Source organism: Colias eurytheme, chromosome 6 (genome assembly GCF_061535395.1).
Source record: "Colias eurytheme isolate Ceu_HAF_F1 chromosome 6, ilColEury1 Martin Lab GWU primary, whole genome shotgun sequence".
Taxonomy (NCBI): Eukaryota; Metazoa; Arthropoda; class Insecta; order Lepidoptera; family Pieridae; genus Colias; species Colias eurytheme.
The window spans coordinates 2057142-2078946 of NC_142985.1; the positions used below are offsets into that span (position 1 = coordinate 2057142).

The window sequence follows — 21805 nt, forward strand, 5'->3', positions numbered from 1 at the left end:
TTTTACACTTTTGAGGCACATTATGATAAAACTCTATTATAGTTATTAATATGGGCTTTAGAACAGTAAGGTTACAATTTTACAAATTACAATAGGTAAAGTAGGGAAAGAATTATATTTCTGGAAGAATGATTCGAAGCGACAATTAGTCCTTATTAAGTTTTTAGTAGGTACCTACAATTATATAGGAGCTATCCTAGGGAAAATTATTTTAAAGTAAACCCAAGAAACCCAATAAGACATGGTCATTATACAGGTCACGAAGTTGTTACATTTATTTAAATAATGCCCATGTATGTATTATAATAGTTGTCTTCAGCTTAAATGATTTTAATCACGATTATGTTTTCCTTATAAATTAAGCACGCAATTGGCATAGTACGATAATTCTTAGAATATAATGTATGTATTTACTACGCCTGCCTAGAATATTTTTTATTAGCTTTATTAGCTTCACCTGTATGTTTGTATGTTTGTAACCGACTTCTTTGGGCGCGTTTTTGACCCACTTTAAACGGCCAGATTTCGTTCAAACTTTGTAGATTTATTGAGGACCGATGACAATACACTAATTTGATAAAATTTTCTATTTTTTAGTTCGGTTTTCTATAAAAAGCATGTTTTTTAGTTTTTTTAAACTATTATTATTTGTATTTAAATTGATTATTTCATTACTAATGAAATATAATTTATAACGTCATACTGATTTTAACTTGCTTTTATTAGCTTCATCTGTATTTTTGTAAGCTTGTACTATTTTATATAACCGGATCCCTTTAGTTTCAATTTTGACCCACTTTTAAGTTTTATTTAATAACTAGCTGTTCCGCGCGGTTTCACCCGCTCCTGTTGGTCTTGACGTAATGATATATGACCTATAGCCATCCTCAATAAATGGGCTAACTAACACCGAAAGAATTTTTCAAATCTGAAGAGTAGTTTCTGAGATTAGCGCGTTCAAACAAACAAACAAACTCTTCAGCTTTATAATATTAGTGATTTCATGAGTTTAATGTTTATTTAAAGCGTGTATTGTAGTTAAGTTATAACTTTATTTATTTACACGAAGTGTTTCTTTGCAATTTTGTATATTATAATAAATCTAGGAACTAAATATTAGAAGCTAGATCAAGGAGACTGATTTACCAACTTGTCAATATGAGGAAGTCTGAACAATTGCAATGATAATGTTTATCTATATCGAACTGAAAATATTTATAATAATAAAAGGCTACATTCGATTGCAGTTTCGGTATCCTTGCTTGTTGTTATTTATTATTTACAATCGAGATAACATCGATTGTTAGGTAAAAAGGGCTGATACACGTAGGAACTTTAAAACCGCGGTTTTAAAGTTCGCGTACTTACTCGGCTCGACGTCGGTGACACACGCAAGAGCTTGGTCAGTAGCTTCTCGCGCGTCACCGATATCGAATGTCTCTATGTCATCAACAGAGGGAATTTTATGTTATTCAGGAACTAATATAGACATTTTTAATTTAATAACCAGCACTTATTTTTAAGTAAATAGCATTCTAACTAAATAAATGTTCAAAAATTGAAGGATATTTTCGTTTTTACTATGTATTATATTTTGAGGGTACTTTACAAAAAAGAGCGTGTGCGCCGAGCCCACGCGTCAGGAGTGAAACTTCCTTGGCGTGATTCAAAGATACCTTCGCCAATATTCAATTATATTATATTCATTCATATTAATTATATTAAATTATTTTCATAAAACTAAAAGAAGAAGACGAAATTAATTGAACTTTTGCACTTAGTAACACCTATTATAGCTAGACAGGCTAGGCTCGCGGCTCGCGGCGGTGACAGACGTGCGAGCGAAGGCGAGCTACGAGTAAAATTTCAAACATGTTGGATCGTCAACGAACTTACTCGACGGTTTTTAAGTACGCGTACTTGGGGTGATACACGAGCGAAAAAGGTCGTCGAGCCACAAGTTCGCGTACTTACTCGTACGTCTGTCAGGCCTTTTATCAGGTATCTTTGAATCACGCCAAGGAAGTTTCACTCCTGACGCGTGGGCTCGGCGCACACGCTCTTTTTTGTAAAGTACCCTCAAAATATAATACATAGTAAAAACGAAAATATCCTTCAATTTTTGAACATTTATTTAGTTAGAATGCTATTTACTTAAAAATAAGTGCTGGTTATTAAATTAAAAATGTCTATATTAGTTCCTGAATAACATAAAATTCCCTCTGTTGATGACATAGAGACATTCGATATCGGTGACGCGCGAGAAGCTACTGACCAAGCTCTTGCGTGTGTCACCGACGTCGAGCCGAGTAAGTACGCGAACTTTAAAACCGCGGTTTTAAAGTTCCTACGTGTATCAGCCCTTTATAGGGGTGACAGACGTACGAGTAAGTACGCGAACTTGTGGCTCGACGACCTTTTTCGCTCGTGTGTCACCCCAAGTACGCGTACTTAAAAACCGTCGAGTAAGTTCGTTGACGATCCAACATGTTTGAAATTTTACTCGTAGCCCGCCTTCGCTCGCACGTCTGTCACCGCCGCGAGCCGCGAGCCTAGCCTGTCTAGCTATAAGGCTTATTACACTACCCGATATGAAGGGCCCTGCATCTAGGGTGGGCGTGTTCCCTAGTTAGTGTGGCGCTTATTACACTTCTCTGCGAATTGGGCCCTAACTCAGTTTATACGCGAATGTCTAGAGAGATAAACGTATTGTCGCATTTTACATTATGCCGCCGTCAGTATCGAAACTTCAAAAAGTTGCTGTAGCAGTGGCAACCGTTGACGCAATAACAAATATTAAAAAAAGAAGAGAAAGATCTGGGTGAAAGAGTATTTGCGGTTACGTGAAAAGCTTTCAAATATGCAAATACTAAGCGTGCTTGAACCGGGAGTTTTAATGAATTAATTAGAGTAGGTGCAGAACAATTTGAACACTTGTTGAGTTTTAAAACAATTAAATAAACAATTGATTTAAACAATTTATTTATTTGTTAACATGGCGGTGTGATCACAAACATTTGGAACTTCCCTTTTAAGTTATATAAACCTGTAGTAGGGAAGTTTGGTGACACCTTACATACAAAAGCAGCCACTCCACGCACTAGTCGCGCGGCAACTGAGCTCCCTAACCGCCCTAAACGTTATTACATTACCCAATCTGCAGGGCGCTTAGGGAGCTAGGCAGATCGGGCAGACCCGATCGCCCTAAATCGGGACACTAACTCCCTAAGTCTTATTACACCACTCTTAATTAGGGTTAGGGTCCCTAAAAATTGGGTGGTCTAATAAGCCTTTATAATAGGTGTTACTAAGTGCAAAAGTTCAATTAATTTCGTCTTCTTCTTTTAGTTTTATGAAAATAATTTAATATAATTAATATGAATGAATATAATATAATTGAATATTGAATATTGAACCAAACTTATGGAAATGGTTCATATTATAATGGAACAGTCATAAAACTAAAGAAGAACAGCGTCAATGACCTTGATATGTCAAAGCTTGATAAAAAGTGCGGAAATCAACAAAAATATTCACATAGTTTTTCCGCGTATTTTCTTGTTTTTCGTGAATTATTTGCGTATTAATATTAATCTTGTTTTAATGAACCTACTAACCGATTTTTCCGAATTCCCAGCGACGCGACGACAACACAAGGCGCAAATCCATGCACATTCTAATTTAAATCATATCATACTATGAGTATTATTATATATCTTTTGCAATACGCAAATCTATGGAACTGTATGTGAACATACATTTTATTTTAAGGATATAGACTTCTCACTGAAGTACTAATGAAATGTCAACAATGAATGTATTTCTGTGAATGTAAAGCGAATAAATGTAAACAGTATTATGCAATCGAGGTTTTATTTACATTTGATACTAAGAAATGAACTGACGGAGATGTGAATTTAAATTGATCAGATTTAGCTTTTCGCCCGCAACCACGTATTCGCCCAGTTACCTAGTACAGGAAAACACGCATAGTTTCCGCTCCCATGGGATTTCCATTGTCCATTCAAAGCGACAGGCATAAGGGGCCCCAGCAACTGATAATTAGTATTTTTAATATTTACTAACATTCGCTTATAAGTTACGAACTAACATTGAGGATCCCTGTCAATTGTCATCTAATTGTTTAAAATAAATAAATTATTCGGGAACATCTCAATCAGTGGTTGAGGTGTGAAGAAGAGACAGATAGACACAGTTTCTTTCGCATTCCTGATATTAGTTATGAATTATGATTTATTTCAAAAAATTTTTTTAGACATCGAAAATTAAGTATATGATTAAAATATGGCATGATTGACGCAGCGTTTGAGCATAAACAAAAAATAAACTCGCTCTGTTTTGTGGTTTGAGAAGCTCGATCCACAATATTAATTTAACCCGGAAAAACATTGTGCGTTGTTCTAATATTACGGTTTGTTTATTTTTATAAAAAAAAACATATGTTAGTGCGAGTTATTCTTTCAATATTTATGGTTATGGGACTATAGCATTATAATTTAAGTATAGGAAAAACCTACTGACGCCCTGCAGTTTTACCCAAATTGCACCGTTCGCGTTCTTGTAATAATTGGTCTTAGCGTGATGACTTTAGCATAGACTAACTTTGGCTCCCTTTTTCGAGGACGGCTACGACAACGCCTAGAGAGAAAAAGGGACTATCTAACAGTGAAATGATTTTTCAAATCGAACCCGCAAAGAAACAAACTCTTCGGCTTTATAATAATATTACCTAGTATAGATAGAAATATTTGAACCAAACGTTTTTAAAATAACGCAACTAATTACAAATTCAACTCAACAACCATCCATAAACCGCAAAACTTATTTTTCCAACGTCAATACTTAGCTTTTTTAATATATTTAATAACACACTCGAATGAAGATCAAATTGTCGATGCTTATTATCGTTGATTGGAGTTTTTTATGTATATCGATTATGTCATATTAGGGGTCTATAAAACTCCCATCTCGTCCGTTATACAGGTATACCCGACGTATAAGTAGAGGTTACAGGTAGTATTAAATACCATTAGCATAAAGCCACGCAAGACACGCTCATAATTCGCTTCACAAAACCGCTCAGTTTGCCGGTTTCTGGTACATCTTTACTATATAAGGCAAAAACGTAAAAGATTTATGTAGTTTTATCGAGATGGCGAAAATATTAACAGTCTGCTTGCTGGTTGGGATATTGGTTTACGTTCAAGCCGCACCAAGTAAATATTTAAACTTTTGTTACTAGTTTTAAAAAGTTAAAAGTGTATTGTTATCGTAAGAGTGTTTGGTGTTAAGATCTTAAAATGCACGAAGTAGTTCACTGATGGAAGCAAAAACATTTTTTTTAACAAAGAATATACCTAAGTAATGACAACATCTTATTTAAGTTGTGTATTCTTCGTTACAATATGACAAAGTAAACATTAAAAGCCCCCAAAAAAAATATCCAGACGACTGCATTAATAATTGCAATTCATAATTACAAATATTTAAATATCCTTTATATGTTTCAGCCTTTAAAGGCAAAGGTCACGGCGGTTTCAAACACGGTCACGGCGGTTACGGCGGTCACGGCGGTGGTTACGGCGGTGGTCACGGCGGTGGTTACGGCGGTGGTCACGGCGGAGGTTACGGCGGTGGTTTTGGAGGAGGCCGAGGCTTTAATCATGGGATAAGCCACGGCGGCGGCGGTGGCGGCGGAGGCGGCGGTGGAGGAGGCGGCTTCGGTTACGGTTACGGCGGAGGCGGTGGCGGTGGCGGCGGCGGCGGCGGCGGTGGTTACGGCTACGGGAAATAATGCCGTTGTTATGGTATGTGACATATGTTTATAGTTTATACTGTACATAATACACACATTATGGAGACTTAATAAAATTTGTTATAAATTGAGCATGCGAATTAAATAGTAGAAGGTAATTAAAGTCGAATCTACTTAACGAAAAAGCTGCACGAAATCTTTTCTGTGCACAGGTAACTTGGTGAAAATCACTTCAGAGTAACTATTGATTTTAAGTATCAATTTCGTCACATACAAAATTATTGAAATTACCCCGAAAAATTCTCCCAAGGCACATAACACATTGAAAATCAAACAGCTGAAACAACATTCTGAAAATATTTCTCGTAGCAAAGGCCTGTACCTTAATAAACTTGAATTGCAGGAAGACACGTGCGTGGCTGGATTAACTCTGTTCATAAATAATTGAGAAGAAGTATTAAACCTTGAAAATAATTAAAGGAATAAACATAACCATAAAGCTTTTTAGAACCATTGTTAAAATGTAGCATGATAGCTTCTAAGTAGGTATTATGTAGCAAGATTTCCCCACTTAAAAAAAGGCATTATGGTGTCCTCATACAATATTTCAAGAAATGCAATCGATCAATAGATGAAAATTGAAGATGAAAAAATACTGTAACTGAACCGATTGTAGATAAGTATTAGACGAGAATAAAACTCGAAATAATAAAGTGGTGTGAAATAAGTAAATTTTTACTGATACCATAAAAGGAAGTATGAAATGGAATGAGAAAAACCTTCATAGATTCATTTAAAATCATATTAGGTACCTATGTACCAAGATCAGGAATATAGCCTTAAAGTTTTGAAAAAGAAACACACTTTTTTATACTTAGATATTGAATATTTTTAGTCTTTAAATTATAATCTAGTTGATTAATAACCAATATAACAATTAACACTGATTCTTTTAATTTCAGATAGCAGACGAGATCACGCTGATACCAACTTACGGCCATTACGTTTAGAATAAATTGTAATAAATACATAGAAATAAATTAATTATTTAAAACATCATTGATGTTTTATTTAAAAGAAAGGATAATAATATAGTCTAGAAAATAGGTAAAATTTATCGTGAAGCCTAAATAAATCGTGTACTTAGTTTTGAAAATCGCTACAGTTACTCCTTGACATGTCCAGATAATCATATCGAAAGCCCTCAAGGTTGGGGATGAGCTAAGAGTGTAGGGGGAGCTCAAAGGACCCTTTTTTAGATTTTTCCTCTTGAATAACTGTAGCGTTTTTAATCTGTTCCTAATCTGTTATATGATATCATAAAAATACTAACAAAATAAGGTTTCCATACATATTTTTTTAAAATATTATCTCGATTACGGCTCATTAAATATGTATAAAATGATTTGGGTATTGAGGATTCCCCGAGTGCGCAGTCGTGATTTCTTCTATGAAAATAATGAAAGGTTAAAATAATTATTGCCAGACGTATTTTTCTATTCTTATTATTTAAATTTTAATCCAGCTATTCTTAAACAAATGGGTTTATACTCATGCATTGCAAATTGTATTTCAATCTCGATATTTTTTATATTTTAATTCTGATAATAATATATAATCAAATAGGTTAAAGTATTTAAATAAAAACTTCATAACAAGAACAAAAGTACTGGCTAGTTATAGAGGAAAAAAAATCAGATGTTTTGCGCGAAGTGACAGTAGTACCCACCTCAACGCTTCGCTTATGAGGCGTGCAATAAGTTCGACAAAGGTCAAAGGCAATGCCTTTTTTTTAATTCAACATCTCAAGCACGTCTCAAGTTATTTGAAATATATTTTTAAAGTGAAACTTTTATTACATCGTCTCAAACTTTTTGGTCTGTGTAGCGCATGTCGCGTGTATCGCGGCTGCCGAGTAGGTATACCTACTCGGCAGCCGACCGTCACGCGACATGCGCTACACAAAGCAGTGTTCGGAACCGTTCGAACAGTTTCACTTACCGTGGTTTCATAAAACCACACAACATTTTTTTTTAATCCAAGGAAATGTTTTTTTAAACTTTTATCATAATGTAAAGCTTTTGAGCTGATATTATAAGTAAAAAGGTGTTACAGATATTAGCGCTCAGAAAGTGGCATTCAAAATGTCTAATTAGCCACATTTTACTACAGTTGTATCGTGACTGAATTAGCTCTTGAATCATACCATCTTAGATGGGAGAGACAAAATAGTTACGGAGACAAAAGTTGCTCTTGCGACTAGCTCTAACGCTTTTGAAGATCGAATATTATGTAGGTAACTAAACTACACTTTTTACTTATAATATCTACTATTACCCTTGAGAATTTCTGACCTCTACGATATTACAGAAGCTCTCTATTCTCTATAGGACTAAAGTAGACCCCTTTTATTTACCTTTTTTTATCGTCTCGTTGGCCGTTGGACTCACCACAAACTAAAGATCCATGTCCCCTAGTGGGGTATGGGTCAGGTGCATTATACATATGTTTCACTGATCGATTTTTTTAGGGACAAGTAGGTGATCAGCCTTCTGTGTCCTGCCAGAACGAGACATTTTTTTTCTTCGTCTCCACCGGTAATCGAACCCAGGACCCCTCGATTCTACGCTCACGCGACCACTTTACCAAGGAGGCGGTCAACACACCACAGAGAATATAATATTAACCTTACTGTAGACTATAGATTATTTATAAAGCCTCTGCTCTATACGTAAATGAAAACATCTTGATGAGATAAATTTGCCACTGCTCTAAGTATACGTAAATGAAAACGTGTTGTTGTTAGACGGCTTTGTTGAAGAAAAATAACAACGCTATAAATTTTCTTGGTATAAGACTGAGTGATAATTTGTTATTTTAAATTAAATAATCATAGTATGCATTTTATCAGATTGCAATCTGAACACGTCTTGGATTTACATCTTGTAATTAATATCTAGTAAAGACGAATATAATCTTTCTTATATATAAAATTCTCGTGTCACAATGTTAGTCTGCATACTCCTCCGAAACGGGTGGACCGATTCTCATGAAATTTTCTGTGCATATCGGGTAAGTCTGAGAATCGGCCAACATCTATTTTTCATATGTACCACGGGCGAAGCCGGGGCGGACCGCTAGTCTTCTATAATATAAAAATGAATCCCAAAATGTGTTGGTAAGCGCATAACTTGAGAACGGCTGAACCGATTTCGTTAATTCTTTTTTATTATATTCCTTGAAGTACGAGGATGGTTCTTACGTAGAGAAAACGTAAATATGTACCACGGGCGAAGCCGGGGCGGACCGCTAGTGTAAAATATAATAAAGGTTGTGATTTCAATGTGACTATTGTTTGGCATATATCACATGTTTAACAAACTTACATACATACCATACAGATAGACCGACATAAAAACCTAATCATTTTTCTTACATGAATGAATTATAGCAGTATGAAGATAATAATAAATAAATATTTCAGGACATTTTTCACACACGGCACGATCCGATCCCACAAGCTTTCGCTTGTGTTTATGGAAACCAAATGGCTGATGAACATATCATACAAACATAATCTCGGGAACTACTGGTCCGATTTGAAAAATTCTTTCGGTGTTAGATAGCCCATTTATCGAGGAAGGTTATAGGCTATATATATCATCACGCTACGACCAACAGGAGTGGGGCTACCGGGGTGAAACCGCGTGGAGCAGCTAGTATTAAATAAATACTTAGATTATTAACACCCAGACACAGAACAAACTATACTTTTAACCACAACTCTATCAAAAACTTTTGAATGAGCGGGGTAAACTGAATAATTATTATACTGATTGCATACTGATTTGCATATTACCAAGCATATGATATTCATTCACGCATGATTTATAGTTTCTAACCACAAGCATACCGCAGTCACTTTAATAGATTTATCCTGTATCAGACATGGTCTAAGCAAATTGCATGAACTTTTAATCAAAATAAATCATAATTTTTTACCTCCTTTGAAGTTCTTTGTTCATTTCGGGTTGAATGGCCGTAAAAAAGTATAAAAATAAACATAATTTTATACAGAATTTGTAGGAAAATTTCAGAATATTTAAAATGGGTATTTGTATGTAAATGTCTGTATAAAGCTCTTTTTTGTGTAGATAAATGTATCTCTAGGTGTAACGGATTTTCGAATTAGGTATACACTATCATAATATCACTACATTGTATAAAACAAAGTCGCTTTCTCTGTCCCTATGTCCCTTTGTATGCTTAAATCTTTAAAACTACGCAACGGATTTTGATGCGGTTTTTTAATAGATAGAGTGATTCAAAAGAAAGGTTTGAGTATATAATTTATTAGGTTTTAGATAAAGCGGGCAAAGCCGCGGGCGGTAAGCTAGTTATGGAATAAAACATATATTTCCCATGGTTATGGAATCAGCTGCGAAATATAAATAAATCTTGATTATATGTAGCATTAGTTCTGTAGCGACATACCTTCATAGATAGGAGATAAATAAAACAAAAATGTAATTATAAATATCATTTATTCAAAGAAAACAAAGATCCGTACTTCATAACTCATTTAAATAATAATGAATATCAAAAAAGTTTACTTATAATTATTTATTGATACAGTTATTATTATGCTAGCTTTCTGCACGAAGCTTCACTAGCATAATCGAAGGATATTTCCATATTGCACGCCTCATAAGCGAAGCGTTGAGGTAGGTACTACTGTCACTTCGCGCAAAACATCTGATTTTTCAAACTTAAAATGTCTTTATGTATCATACATTGCACTTGTAAGATAATACATACACACACATATTAAGAAAAAACACTATTTTTAACGTTCATGATATTTTTGATGTCATTTTTAGGGTTCCGTACCTCAAAAGGAAAAAACGGAACCCTTATAGGATCACTTTGTTGTCCGTCTGTCCGTCCGTCCGTCCGTCCGTCTGTCAAGACCCTTTTTCTCAGGAATGCGTGGAGGTATGAAGCTGAAATTTATATCAATTACTCAAGTATACTGTCCCTTGAAGCTGTGAAAAAATCAAACTTCTAAGCCAACGCAATCAAAAGATACAGCCGTTTATGCCGCAAATTTTCGACACTTGCAAGGGAATCAAAACCTACAGGGTGCTTCCCGTGAACTCAGAATCTTGAAATTTGGTACGAAGCAACGTCTTATAGCATAGATAAAGGAAAAATTACGAAAACCATAAATTTTTAGTTACATCACATAATATATTTTTTTTAATAATTTTAAACTTACCTACTACCCATTTCCTCATAAGCGCGTAGAGGTATTAAATTGAAATTCATACCAAATACTCAGGTCTATAATACCTCTAAGCTGTAACAAAATCAAACTTCTATGTCAACGCAATCAAAAGAAACAAGGTTTGTACGGAACCCTCGGTGCGCGAGTCCGACTCGCACTTGGCCGGTTTTTTGTTATTTAAACTAGTTAAAAAACAGTTTAAAAAAGTTCTGTCTTGGACGTCCGTGTGTCTGTATGTGCGGATCCTTTTTCTTGTTAACACGATAGCGACCGAAATACTTTACTAATCGAGTCTTTTTTTTTCTCTTACGCTTGAGTATGCTCAGGAATAGAGTTGCCATTTGCTAAAAAGAAGAAGAAGAAGAAGATGCTCAGGAATAGAACCCTTTCATTTTTCAGGGTCTGATTCGATGTGGTTTAATTGTTATTAAATAAACAAAAATAATAATTAATAAATATTTATTAAAAAAAATTATGAGGCGTGCACTTTTGGATTTTCCAAATTATTTTACTTTATTGTTGAAGCTACGCCGCAGATGCAACGTTGTCCCTAATTTGAATAATATCTTATAAATCTAGTGTGTGTTTGAAAAGAATTTTAAGGGTCATCATAAATAATTTGAAACTGGAATAAAAACGATTTGTAACATAATTTAAATGAATTTTGATTGAGAAAAGAGTATGGCCCCCGGAAGGTTCTTATGGAGAGAAAGCACGAAAATGGGGAAATAGGGCAGAACCATGTCTGCAGGGGCAGCTAGTATTATTAAAAAATCTAAGCAGATAATCTAATAGATAGACTATTGTTCTGCTTCTCTAATTTCGCAAAATCCCTGGAGAAAAAAATTAAGTTGTATTGTATAGATACCTAATATAAGCCTAATATTATCAAATAATTTCTTTAAAGTGCAGTAAATCTATCAAAAACAAGACAATACCTATACAAATCGATATTTATCCTAGCTTTTAAATAGCACATAAAAAGGTCACACATTATTAACCACGAAAATCAATACATTAATAGTCACCCACTTCGAGTCGATCTAAGTATTCTCGCTAAAAATTAGCACAAAAAATTCGCAAACAACAAAAACTGAAGTGTGTACTGTAAACATTTACTAGCTCATGACATAAGCTCGGTCAGAATCTGATTATATAAACGGCGGGATGTTGTTGGACTTCGTAGTTCAATTGTAATGGCGAAACTTGCAGTAGCCTGTGCGGCCTTAGGGCTCGCTGTTTGTGTGTACGCTGCACCGGGTAATTATATTGCATTTTATTTCTAAACTAGCTTACCGCCCGCGGCTTCGCCCGCTTTGTCTAAAACCTAATAAATTATATACTAATAAAACCTTCCTCTTGAATCGCTCTATCTCTTAAAACGCGACTTTGTTTTATATACTATGCGATTTAATGATAGAGCTTGGGATAAAATTTCAGTGATCAATTAGTTTAGTAGGGAATAAGAGTTCGTTTGTTTAATTGTAATGTGGCAACGGTTCATCCAATACAGGAGATATAGGACCCTTCTTTGGATGTTGAATATCTCAACACCGTTGAGAACGAGAAGACTACTTATTGTCCTGAAAGTTAAATTCCCTTACATTAAGAGAATAAGTGGCGAAAGTAAATATTTTTTTTTAACTAAGCAAGAAATTTGAGAAAAATCTACCGATAGATTTTTAATAACCGTGATCTTATAATGCCTAGTTTGTGTGGGAAAGCTTAATGGAAATAGCACTTTCTTTCTACATAATATTATTGCTCTTATAATATATGTATATAGGTACCTACCTTAATTATAATAACGCGGTGCTCTTTTTCTCTCTTATTCCTCATTGGTACTTATATAAAGTTTTCTTTTAAATTTTGTATTAAAAATAAAAATTTCTGCGAAACCAGTAAATCCGGTGTTTTTATCAGTTTTGTTTTTGTGCATATTATCTATCCCTTAATCATGTAAATGAGTCATGGTAACTCCAAAATTAACTAAACAATAAATAACCAAACTCCAAAATTAACTAAACAATAAATAACCATTGTGCCTCAGTTTTCTTGCGAAGGTTTTTCTTAGTTTGTTGTTTGAACAGGATATGTTTGATAATACATCTTGTGCATCGAAGGCCATTTTATTTATAATTAATTACTGATACAACTGTCTATATTTTAATATTTATGTAGGATAATTTTAAATTGATGTAATAATTCTCAATACCTAGAATTAGTCTTTTAGGTCACGCAAAATAGATACTTATCGTTGATTTGAAGAAACTTTTTATGATGATGTATTGTTATAAGCATAATATATTAACGATAATATAATATTGTCTATACATACCGTGTATATAATGTAATACATTGTCGTAGCATACTCCTCCGAAACGGCTAGACCAATTTTCATCAAATTTTATGTTCCTATTGGGTAGTCTACAGGGAATCGGACAACATATATTTTTCATACCCCTAAGTGATAATTAGGCAGAACAACGTTTACCGGGACTGCTAAAAATTAGTAATATTTGAGATAGGTATATTTTTTATGCTTCTTCTCACTCATCTCCTAATTAATGAACAGCTCTTATAAATGCAAACAAAAGAATAAAATGAAATATTCGCAACCAGATAAAAAAAAGGTTTGTTAATTCTTTATTGAGTTAAAATAATTATTATATGGCGTATTAATTTCATTTTTAAATTCATTAAGTCAATTTAAGTTTTAATTCATACTTCCTAATTAAATTGGTAGTCTTATTATAAATAACCTAAATGACCTATAAATTAAAATAATCTGTTATCTGGGGTACATGAGTCACTTCTATCAAATAACCTTTTATATTATAATAGTAAAAACCCACGTATACGATTTAATAACAACAAAAAACGTGTAAACTAATGCAGTATTTAATTTTGCAAAAATTTCCGAGGATAGTAGGTACCTAATTTACATAAATTATATGCTGTTCCGCCAGAGATTGTTCATAAGCATTTTTATATTACACATTCATTATTTGATAATATTTTTCACTTGGCAGTGTAATATTAATTATTAGTACAACAATTTTAAGTACTTATTATTATTTGATAATGTAATTAGTAAATGAATGTCCGACATGTCTATAAACAAATTGCCTTTGTAAGTATTTGCTATGTTTTAAAATTGAACAAAAAAAAAAGAAACGAACGAGAATGAAAATAATCTAAGAAAAGTCCTGCTCTTAATTATATTGTTCCTAATTCCTATATTTTAACGTATTTATATTAGTCCTATATTTTATGAATATAACAAATCATTGTTATTTTAATTCCAGGTTACGGTGGCAACGGCGGTGGTTTTGGCGGCGGCGGTGGCGGTGGAGGCGGTAAGGGCGGTGGTTTTGGTGGCGGTTTCGGAGGAGGCGGCGGCGGTGGCGGCGGCGGTGGTGGCGGTTTCGGCGGTGGTTTCGGGGGCGGTAAAGGCGCCGGCGGTGGATTAGGAGGTAAGGATGTGTTGCTAATTGAATAAAAAATCACTATCTGAATCCATACTAATATTATAAATGCGAAAGTAACTCTGTCTGTCTGTCTGTTACTCAATCACGCCTAAACTACTGAACCGATTTACATGAAATTTGGTATGGACATATTTTGATACCCGAGAAAGGACATAGGCTACTTTTTATTGCGAAATATGTACCACGGGCGAAGCCGGGGCGGACCGCTAGTAACATTATAATCGACGCTCGCTTCAACTATGAGACGATACGAAACTAAACTTAACTTTTATGTTTAAACATAAATACCTAACAAAATACAGTGAAATACTAGCTTATTTTAATATTACAAATTAGACAGCACTGTTAATTATATGTTTTAATTAAAAATGCTTAAATATCATAAGTAAACCTTGAAAGTACCTACACGTTTAGTAAATTAGATACATATTTAAACATTATCACTAAGTAATACAAAAATAAAGTCTATATCTACGAAACATCGCAAAGCATATAGGCTGGGGTAGAAGCCTTTAAAAATAATGAAAAGATAAAAAAAATCGCAGTCGGATGAAACCCATTAGAAAAGGAGGGGAATATGATGAAAATAAAAGGAAAAATAAATTACGGTCAATCCGAGTTCGGGAAGTGGGAGGGGGGAGCTTTTAAGAGAAAAAAATGGTTTCTCCTGATTTCCGACAAAACTACAAGTCCTATAGAAAAAAGTTCAATGGCAAAGTTGTAGGTAATTAAAAGTTCTACAACTTTTGTATTCACAATTTTTTCACATAACCTAAAAATTTAGGTGAAAATTTCAAAAAACCAAGTTTTTGGTCTTTTATTTTTATCTACTTCAAAATTTATTTTTTTTCTACGAAATTTGGTGGAAACTTACTTTATTATGTCCTAAATACACCGTAATTTTTTTGATTGAAAATATTTATTTTTTCGCCTTATTTTGAATTAATACCAAAAAAACAACCTAATTTTCAATCGAAAAGTCACCCGTCAAAATATCAGCTTTTTTCAAAAACTTGGGGTGCCTTTTATTCATTGAAATCTCTACTTTCATATGGTGTAAAAAAAATAAACACCACCATAGTAAATGTTCTCAGGAAATGCATACAAACAGTGTGATAATGAGCTTTTACTAAATCAGGCACACTTCTTGAACTCTATATCTTCTCTTGTATCGGCTTTTCGGTAATATTTCAAAAGAAAAATAATTATCTGTTCTAAGTTTAATATTTTACAGCATATTTAAAAGCAAAATGATGTCGATAAAAACATTTCAGGTAGTTCGAGAAGTGTGCCTGATTTAGTAAAAGCTAATTTTCACACTGTTTGTATGCATTTTCTGAGAACATTTACTATGGTGGTGTTTATTTTTTTTACACCATATGAAAGTAGAGATTTCAATGAATAAAAGGCACCCCAAGTTTTTGAAAAAAACTGATATTTTGACGGGTGACTTTTCGATTGAAAATTAGGTTGTTTTTTTGGTATTAATTCAAAATAAGGCGAAAAAATAAATATTTTCAATCAAATAAATTACAGTGTATTTGGGACATAATAAAGTAAGTTTCCACCAAATTTCGTAGAAAAAAAATAAATTTTGAAGTAGATAAAAATAAAAGACCAAAAACTTGGTTTTTTGAATTTTTCACCTAAATTTTGAGGTTATGTGAAAAAATTGTGAATACAAAAGTTGTAGAACTTTTAATTACCTACAACTTTGCCATTGAACTTTTTTCTATAGGACTTGTAGTTTTGTCGGAAATCGAGAGAAACCATTTTTTTCTCTTAAAAGCTCCCCCCTCCCGCTTCCCGAACTCGGATTGACCGTAATTTATTTTTCCTTACATTTTTATTATATTCCCCTCCTTTTCTAATGGGTTTCATCCGACTGCGATTTTTTTTTGTTTCAAAAATTATCTACTCTAGTCTAATAGTGCAAAATGTATTTATGTACCTATTTACTGATCATCAAACAACTGTTACAGGTGGTGGCGGTGGTGGCCTCGGAGGCGGAAATGGTGGTGGCCTCGGAGGAGGCGGTGGTCATGGAGGCGGTCTCGGAGGCGGAAACGGCGGTGGTCACGGCGGCGGTTTGGGCGGTGGAAACGGCGGTGGATTAGGAGGCGGTCACGGAGGCGGCCTTGGCGGTGGAAACGGCGGTGGTCACGGTGGCGGCCTCGGCGGTGGAAACGGCGGTGGTCACGGAGGCGGCCTCGGCGGTGGAAACGGCGGTGGTCTGGGCGGTGGACACGGTGGCGGTCTCGGAGGAGGCGGTGGTCACGGCGGCGGTCTGGGAGGCGGAAGCGGCGGCGGTCTGGGAGGCGGTAACGGCGGTCACGGAAGCGGTGGCTATGGCGGTCACGGCGGATACGGCGGTTCCAGCGCCAGCTCCAGTGCCAGCGCTCACGCTAGCTCGGGAGGCAAATACGGGTGAGTTCTTATACTTTATATAAATATAATGCCTTGAAATACATGTACAAAGTAATTAGAAAGAAAGAAAGAAATAATGTTTTAAATTAGTAATTAGTAGCTATCGTATCCTTATCCGACTGTGGATGCCATGACAAATTGATTTTTAAACTGTTTAGTTAAAAAATATGTTTTTATCGAAATATTTCTAATATCCCTTTTTGTAGTCCACATTAGTTGTCTATGTGAAATACGACAAAAGCAGAGTAAAGAGAACCCGCGCAAAGTTAAACCCTGTCTATAGTTTTTTGTAGTAAGACAGTAATGAACTAAATTTTTGGGACATTCACGCAAAATATTTTAAACGTCATATGCTCTGAGTTTAAAGACTATTTATGACTGACTTTGATAAAATCTACATGCCGAAAGATTCATGTAGTAAATAATATTTAGTTTATGGTTACAGTTAAATAACACATTTTTTCGTTATTTTCAGACGTTAATCTTCATATCATATCGAGAACATGGCGGCGAAACCAAAGTGCCCAGTGCAATAAGCAGACAATGTGATATAGTTATAACATCTCGCCATTAAATTGTAATTTTTATAAAATAGATTATTTACGAAATGTTTGTTTTATTTTTGCATACCTTACACCTTTGTTATACCTTGAGGTTCTTATATTTTCAGTTAGTAGATTAGTTGGTAGTATATACCTAAATGACTAGCGACCCGCCCCGGCTTCGCACGGGTGCAATGGCGGCCGGCCGGTACCCCCGCAAACGCTACGTCCCGCAATTTTTAAATCTGTAATATGTATCTTCGAAAATATTCACTTAAATCATACGGTGTAAAGGGCTATATAGATCTATATTAAATGTATTCAAGGTATTAATTGGTTAAGGATTAATGCTGTATTGGTTAAAATCGCTTCGAAAATTAGCCATTATTTGTCGTAAAAAGTAAATGACAAAAAAAAGTTATTGTGGGTTACCCATAAGAGATAGACATATACCATCACGGACTTTTCTGTAGAACTTTTCAATGTGTAGGTACAATACTTAGTACATTATTTTGATAAAACTCGTAGGGTTCAGCCTGCGCTTGCAATGTAAGCGGAAAAAATGTAATTATTTACGACATCACATTAGAAACCTCAAAAATAACAGTACTTCTCCACTATTTAATGGATGTTATTATACATATAAACCTTGCTCTTGAATCACTCTATCTATTAAAAAAAACCGCATCAAAATCCGTTGCGTAGTTTCAAAGATTTAAGCGTACAAAGGGACATAGGGACAAGGAAAAGAGAAAGCGACTTTGTTTTATACTATGTAGTTAGTGATAGTGATATGAATTGTACATAAATGAGCATTTATGTAGGTACATCTATATTCTATATCTATACTAATCTATATATATAAAACTCAAAGGTGACTGATATAGTGATCTATCAACGCACAGCCCAAACCACTGGACGTATCGGGCTGAAATTTGGTATGCAGGTAGATGTCATAACGTAGGCGTCCCCTAAGAAAGGATTTTAGAAAATTCATCCCCTAAAGGGGTAAAATAGGGGATGAAAACTTATTCCATGAAAATTTATCTTATCCACGCAAGCGAAGCTGCGGGCAACAGCTAGTATTATATAATATACTAATATTATAAAGAGGAAAAGTTTGTAATTATGTATATATGTATGGTTTTCACGGTTTTCATCAAAATCGGTTGAGAGGTTTATGAACCTCTCAACCGATTTTGATGAAATTTGGCACCGACACCCTTTAGACCATGAGAAAGAACATAGGCGAACATTTTATTGCGAAATATGTACCACGGGCGAAGCCGGGGCGGACCGCTACTCAAATATATATTAATGGGGCACAAACAATTAACAAATTTAAGGAAATACGTACTCGCAAATAATTAAAAGAATAATAACTACATAATATTCTTATGTTATGTTAAAAAGCTGAAGAGTTTGATTGTTTGCTGGAACTCGCTCATCTCAGGAACCATTGGTCCGATTTGGAAGATTATTTCACTGTTAGATAATTCATTTATCGAGGAAGGCCATATCGCTTTATATATGATCATGCTTAAATCAAGAGAAATAGAGCAACGGAGAGATAGACAAAAACATTCATTAATTTCCTGGGAAATTTCCAACCATAAAAACTAATTATGTTCTATAATTCATCTATAGGTACAGGGTGTCCCACTATTGGTATACTATGCGCGAAGGGACTTGTAGCACAGTATTACAATATTATTTCCTACAGTAAGGAATCGCCTTTGATGTCGCGCGATGCCGCCGCCAGCGTAGGTACTTACGCTGCCACACGAAAATACGCTAGGGTTGCAACAAATGGGAAATAAAACAATTGCAATTATTAATATTATGATGAAATCTTTATTCATATGTACATTCAAATTAATTGCGATTATTAAATCTGATGTAATTATTTGTTCATAAATATATAATTACAGATATTGCACTGCTAAATATTATTTACGTGGACACTTTATTTTTGGATGTTCTTAATTGTATATTATAACATTTAACTAAGTAATGAATTCGCATTGGGATGTACAATCTGATTAGAAAATAATGAGGACAACATATACATAGCTTTGATTTTAATTCAACAGATACAATTAATACAATCTTTCTGAAATATTGTTTCCTTCTGGGATTTCAATGTAGATTTACATCCGTAAACCGAACAGTTTGTGCGCGCCATAATAGAATATGTAAGTACCTATGTATAATAAAATTATTACACAAAAAATACGACTGCGTCATCCTTTCGCGCTAGGTAAAGCAAACTAAGCGTGTTTGCTTTACGCGGCCCGCGTCGCCCGACCCCCGCCAGTTCCCCTCCGTTTCTCTGCACAAGTACATTCGTCGCACTACTGTAGGAAATAATGGTAATACTGTGCTTGTAGTTTTGCATACACTGATCACGTAAAAAATACTTAAACAACAAAATTACATCAAAAAATTTTTGTTAAATTTTTCCTGAAAATCCATGTTTTCTTCTCTAGCTTCGCACAACTGGCATATATACGGCTTCGCTAATGTGAGCATTTTGTCTATGCAAACATAATCTTAAACGATAGCTCACGTGCGGGTGGCAAAATAGGGCGGGTTTGCAGGTTAGGTGTACATAATATAAAGTTTTAAGAATTCATCTATTTGAAAAAAAATGCGTCTGGACTTTTATAAGTATTTTTTACGTACTCCTTTGAGCTTAGTATACCGACGGTGGGACACCCTGTATACTAGGGCAGGTACTTTATTACATCCTTTTTCTATCAATTTATTTAACAATAGATTTTTAATTAACATGATAAGAACCAATTCAAAGTATATAAGGCGTAGTTACTTGTGGATTTTGTCAAAATTAAAAATTTCAATATGCAACAGTTATCGAAAACGTGGTTCAAACAATTACCCTGGGTAATTCTTGTGATTTGGGTGCTTTTTGCCGCCCAAATGGTCAACTCTGCTCCTGCGAGTAAGTACATTTTTAAACAATTTAAAACTAGCAATTCATAAATAATTTAATAACTTTAACTTTCTACTAATATGTAGATAGACATATTTTTGCAATTATAGTAAAAGAAAAACCCTTTTATATAAAAAAGGATTCTTTGTTTATAATTTAGTAAATTCAAATATGTAATAGTATATGAATTTATATTATACTTAACTCACTTTATTTTTGATTTATTGCACAGAACATTTAAAAATCCAAGACATTTTGACGGATTTTAAGTGGATATTATCCATACTAATATTATAAATGCGAAAGTAACTCTGTCTGTCTGTCTGTCTGTTACTCAATCACGCCTAAACTACTGAACCAATTTGCATGAAATTTGGTATGGAGATATTTTGATACCCGAGAAAGGACATAGGCTACCTTTTATTGCAAAATATGTACCACGGGCGAAGCCGGGGCGGACCTCTAGTTTATAATAAATTTTTAATTCATTTTTTTAATTCAGTTAATTAAATGTATTTTTTTATATTATTCTTTGTTGTTTTCACTTCAAAAAATCTTGATTCGGGATCTAAGTAATAACCTTATTTGTTTATAGGTGTGCCATCGCGTATTCCAAGAATGTAAGTTTTTAAACTCTATTTTTCATATGATTCTTCTGCTAAGGAAATTGTAGTACTTAATAATGATTTTCTTTTCCAGACCAGTCTAGAGCAGACAATTAAACAACACATGATAACATCAACATGTAACGTTAACTTTTGTATCTATTAAAGTTATTGTATCTTACAATGTGTATTCTTTTTAATCCTATAAAAATAATCATAAAATATTATATTATAACATGCAAATATAACAACAATAACACATGCATATGCGGTGTTTGAGTCATTTAAAATATACTTTTATATGAACCAATAACCTTACAAATAAAAAATAAATATGTAAAAAATACATACTGTGAATCTGTTTTCACTTTGATTTTGACTGTGAGTGTCTTTAGATATTATATCTATACAGGGTTACTTGTAAAACACCAGCAACCACGCAGGACAAGATAGCTAACATCATAAGTAACAACATTTGGTCTACGACTTTTGATAATTTCAATTTGTTAGATTTTATTTTCATACAAAAATAAATATTCATTTAATTTTCCGTTTGAATATTATAAAATAATTTGGAAAATCCAAAAGTGCACGCCTCATAATTTTTTTTTAATAAATATTTATTAATTATTATTTTTGTTTATTTAATAACAATTAAACCACATCGAATCAGACCCTGAAAAATGAAAGGGTTCTATTCCTGAGCATACTCAAGCGTAAGAGA

The 21805-nt window shown here is 34.1% G+C and overlaps 1 long non-coding RNA gene across 1 annotated transcript; it reads left to right on the top strand.

Annotated features, from left to right (window-relative positions):
* Nucleotides 1-5755: 5755 nt before the first annotated feature.
* LOC149907475 (uncharacterized) lies at nt 5756-6835 on the top strand. The gene is made up of 2 exons (XR_016456859.1): nt 5756-5828; nt 6739-6835. It is a non-coding gene; the product is annotated as an uncharacterized LOC149907475 (long non-coding RNA).
* The last annotated feature ends 14970 nt before the right edge of the window (nt 6836-21805 follow it).